Genomic DNA, 5,689 nt, shown 5'->3' with positions numbered 1-5,689 from the left:
TGTGCACTACTTGTGACCAGGGCCTATAGGGCTCTGGTCAAAAGTGGTGCACTAGTCTAGGGAATAGGGTGCCATTTGGAATGCACAGACTATGCTGCCTGACCTATTGTGTACTACTTTGTGTTGAGTCAGTGACCACTCAGAGAGGGCGCTAAGCATCTTGGGTAATGATGGTGAGTGACAGTAATGAAAAGGGAAAGCCATTGAATTAGACCCTTTTTAGGACCAATCTGAGTGGGAGTCTGACGGAGAAGCCTTGTAAATCACAGCAGTGTGTGTGCGCCTGTGTGTGTGTGATGTATGAGCACAGGAGAGTGCACCCTTATGCTGAGAATTTACCTTCATCATTAGGTATTTCATCCATCTGTCATTTGGATGAAGGGATATGTTGTCTGAGTACATATTCTCTGTTGGTGGCAAAAGCAGCCGGATGTCTGAGCAAAAGGTAATGAATCCCTCTGATGTAATTGAATAATCATGATTTCATGAATATATAGCTACCTATTAATAGTTGATGTATGAGCACAGAATTAAAGGGTCAATCTGAGATTCAAACAACAACAAAGCGATCACCCTGGTCAAATTTCCAAATGGATTTACCAATCCCAGATTTCCCCTTCAATAGATAGAGGCTCAGAGTTTGTGTATTGGGCTATTTGCTTTTTCTCTTTCTTCCCTAGTTGATTTCGTCCTTTGCAGGTTCTGTCTTCCCTAGTAGATTCAAATTTTGACAAATACTAAACGTGAAAAGGTAGTATATTTAACTCGCACATCGGTCTTGCTTTTCGCTGGTGTGTAATTGGCACCACGAAGAAATCGAAGGGGAGACTATGGCTCTGTCTCTGGCTGTTCGTATGTTAGTAATTTCAAACTGTGAACAAGCATATCTCCTATCCCATTTTGAGCTTGAATTGTTGTGACTATTGGCCAAAGGTGAGCCTCTGCATCATTCGTAAGGGATGACATCTTTACTGTTGCCTTGTTATTAAATAAAGAGATTGAACGAGATCTTAAGCACTTACAAATCCATAATATATACGAATTGCAGGATTTTGAAGAATAGTTTTGCGTGATGTAACATATCATATGAAATGGTTGACGTTGTACACAATTGTGCACAATTTCCGTGAACCTGTTTTGGCTCGTGAACACTACTTCAAAACTCCTTGCTGAAATGATACAAAAGCTCTGCTGCACCACTTTAACATTTTGATTTTAACTGGCAATGTATCTAATTAATCTTCTTTAATATGGATAAAAGCACATGAGTAAAGCAGACACATATAAGCAGGGATCAACTGGTCATTTTCATACGTTTGACCTTAGACTGATTTCCTGTTGACAGTATCAATATAGAAATACAGCTCCATGTAGAATGAAGATGTTTAACAAAGTCAATAGATTGCAAGAGGGTAACTAGTGTTAAAATACAGAATATCCTATTCCCAGGTAATTGGTTGTGTCGATCCAGCTATATTCCTCAACCCCCAAACAAATGGAATGGATGAGCACCAAATTAACCTAGGAAATTAGATGTTACTTATTTTTACCATTCATTGGTGATTGAGGCCTATAGCTGGATCTATACAACTTATGGGTTTGTTGACATATCTCAACACTAGTCTACTCGTCTCCTTTTGAGGTCTGGAAATATTAAACTTTCATCTAAAAGTGAAATGTCCCTTTTAATGCTTAATCTACAGTTAAACTATACTGGTGGAAGTTACACAATATTAGCCATATTGTATTATTGCATAGTATTTCTCAGATCAGCATCGCTCACAGTCATCATAATCTTCTTCCCATGAGTCTTCTGCGGCGTCAGCCCCTGCAGCTGCAGCCATAGTGGTCATCTCCATGTTAGACGGGCCAGCCTGTGGGGATTCTGCATTGGAACACTGCACTGCCCTCTGGTGGTTGGATGCACACAGGACAGCATTTTCCTGTAGGTCACAGGGGTGACATTCACTAACATACTGTAAGTGGACCAAATGGACCGCTAGACGCTATACACTTGTGGAGATCTGAGAGGATTTGACAGGTGCAATCAATATTGTAACAACTCCACCTTGCCCTCGGATAGGCTAGGTGAACGTTTCATAATTTTGCTTGTAGCGATCAAATTATTCCAAAAGGTAGGAATCCATTTGGGATTAGGCCAGTCTCCCAACAATGATTTCATGACAAAACATACAAGGAAATGTAAAACATGGATATTGTCCTCTGTTTGGTTGGATTATTTTAGCTGGAGAAGGAAGAGTGGTACCATATCTTTAGCTTTCATAACCCAACGTCCACACAACCCCATGACAACCAAAGTGAGAGACACGAATAAGACAATGCGCATGATGTTCCCGATGACACTGAGCTTGTCTTTTGATAGGCAAAAAATACTAAAAACGTGTTAGGAAACTTGTTAGATGTCCACATTGTTATGCATTTCTAAAATAATGACAGTATGAAGAGCAATGTACTGTAAATGTGATGATAATAGGTTAAAACATCTCCCCAGCAGTTTTAGTGAGTGAGATTGAAAAAGTACATGAGATTTTTTATGAATAACTGTACGTAAAGGTGATTTGTTCATACTGAAATGAGTGACTGGGAATGTCATACCTTCCCGCTGCTTATTCTCATTCTCTTCACCATGATCTACCACACATTTCCTCTATCCTGCTAAACAGAACCTATTCATCATTGACTAACTGAACACTCACTCATGGATCAAACATCAATGGTATTATAGCAAAGCAGTTTTGGTGAGGTGAGTGAGATTGAAAAAGTACATTATTTTTTATTAACTAACAACTAGGTAAAGGTTATTTGGTCATACAGTGAGTGAGAGGACCATACTGTACCTTCCCCCGGCTCATTCTCTTCACCACGCTCTACCACAAGTTTTCTCTCGCCTGATAACAGAACATATTCATCACCCACTGGGCACAAACTGAAAATACATTGGATTTGAAAAAAGTCATCAAAGAAAAATGCTTTTTGAGAGTGAAATTTCTACCACAGGATTATGTCATCATTGTAACCAATTTTCAACAAACATATAAAATCAGTTGAATTTGTACATTTGAAACAATGTCAAGCTTCATCTCTATATCCACTATCTGAAAAAAAAAACAATAGGCTGGGCAGCACCTCCTACTGGAGAGTTTATCTACACATATCCATTTGGTCTCCCATCCAGGGTTTTAAATCAAGCTCAACCCAGCTTTGATATGTGTTACTGACCTTATATTAAGCAAACCAGACAACATGATTTTCTTGTTTGTTAAATATACGAATAGCCAGGGGCACAGTAAAACACACAGACATAATTTACAAACGAAGCATTTGTGTTTAGTGAGTCTGCCAGATCAGAGGCAGTAGGGATGACCAGCAATGTACTTTTAGATTTTACTCAAGTGGTATTTTACTAGGTGACTTTTACATTTACTTGAGTCATTGTCTTTTAAGGTATCTTTACTTCGACTCAAGAATGAAAATTGGGTACTTTTTCCACCACTGTATCTATTATACTTTTTTAATGTGTATAGTATTGCTTACCAGGTGTTATCCAAAGAATTCTGTAACCACATGCAATACAAATAAATACATTTTAATTAATTATATGACGTGTGCCTAGGTTCTCCTTTCGTTTTGATGATCAATTTGCCCCTTATACCAAAGAACACCTTCTGTCTATAAAAACCTACTATTGTATACCTTAGCAGCACTTCCCTACCTTCTTTTTTCTACAAGCACTTTCTATAAAGTTGGATTTGATTTAGTCCTGTTATTTAACTTAGATTTATGGTTAAGATAGAGGCATGAATCCACCATATACATTATTTATTTGTAGACAAACTGGAATTAGAGCCAGACTAAGTCAGCGGTACAAAAGATACATCCCCTTCAAATGTTGATATTTGGTTGCGTTGATAACCAAACACAATTCAATATCACTATTGCAATACAATACATAGCCTATTAACTTAAACGGGTGTCCTGACTCTCTGAGGTCATTAAAGATCCCATGGCACTTATCGTAAGAGTAGGGGTGTTAACCCCGGTGTCCTGGCTAAATTCCCAATCTGGCCCTCAAACCATCATGGTCACCCAATAATCCCCAGTTTACAATTGGCTCATTCATCCCCCTCCTCTCCCCTGTAACTATTCCCCAGTGTTACGGGTGTCGCTCTCCTCATCCTCGGAAGAGGTGAGGAGAGAAGGATCTTCGGACCAAAATGCGGAGTCAGGGAAATATGCCATCTTTATTATATAACACGACGTAGACTAAACAAAACAAAACACTTTCAACACTTACAAAATAACAAAACGACGTCGACGCAACCTGAACATAAACTTACATAGACAAACGTAAACTCACGAACAGGAACGGACATCGAAACATACGAACAGCCAAACAGCTCCAAAAGTGAATACATATCGAACAACACGAAACATCACAGGAGACAATCACCCACAAACAAACAGTGAAAATGCCCTACCTAAATATGACTCTTGATTAGAGGAAAATGCAAACCACCTGCCTCTAATCAAGAGCCATACCAGGCAAACCGAAACCAACATAGAAACAGATAACATAGACTGCCCACCCAAAACACATGCCCTGACCATAAACACATAAAAAACAACATAAAACAGGTCAGGACTGTTACAGTACCCCCCCCTCAAGATGCGCACGCCGGGCGCACAAGCACAAAGTCCAGGGGAGGGTCCGGGTGGGCAGTTGACCACGGTGGTGGTTCCGGCTCAGGACGCTGTCCCCATACCACCATAGTCACTCCCCTCTTCTGTCTACCCCCTCTAATGACCACCCTAACACTACCCTCCCCTAAATAAACAGCTAGCACCGGGACAAGGGGCAGCACCGGGACAAGGGGTAGCACCGGGACAAGGGGCAGCACTAGAACAAGGGGCAGCACCTGGATAAGGGGCAGCACCGGGACAAGGGGCAGCACCGGGACAAGGGGCAGCACCGGGACAAGGGGCAGCACCGGGACAAGGGGCAGCACCGGGACAAGGGGCAGCACCGGGACAAGGGGCAACACCGGGACAAGGGGCAGATCCCAGCTGAAGGACTCTGGCAGGTCCTGTTTGGACGGCTCTGGCAGGTCCATGCAGGCTGACGGCTCTCGACGCTCATGGCAGACTGACGGCTCTCTACGCTCATGGCAGGCTGACGGCTCTCGACGCTCATGGCAGGCTGACGGCTCTCGACGCTCATGGCAGGCTGACGGCTCTCGACGCTCATGGCAGGCTGACGGCTCTCGACGCTCATGGCGCTCTGACGGCTCTGGCTGCTCATGGCTCTCTGACGGCTCTGGCTGCTCATGGCTCACTGACGGCTCTGGCTGCTCATGGCTCTTTGACGGCTCTGGCTGCTCATGGCTCTCTGACGGCTCTGGCTGCTCATGGCTCTCTGACGGCTCTGGCAGACGGGCGGCTTTGCAGGCTCCTGGCAGACGGATGACTCAGATGGCGCTGGGGAGACGGATGGCTCAGATGGCGCTGGGGAGACGGATGGCTCAGATGGCGCTGGGGAGACGGATGGCTCAGATGGCGCTGGGGAGACGGATGGCTCAGATGGCGCTGGGGAGACGGATGGCTCTGGCCGGATACGGCGCACTGTAGACCTGGTGCGTGGTGCCGGAACTGGAGGCACCGGGCTAATGAT

This window comes from Salvelinus fontinalis, chromosome 7, assembly GCF_029448725.1.
Source record: "Salvelinus fontinalis isolate EN_2023a chromosome 7, ASM2944872v1, whole genome shotgun sequence".
In the NCBI taxonomy this organism is placed as follows: Eukaryota; Metazoa; Chordata; class Actinopteri; order Salmoniformes; family Salmonidae; genus Salvelinus; species Salvelinus fontinalis.
Note: the sequence above shows the minus strand (reverse complement) of the source record.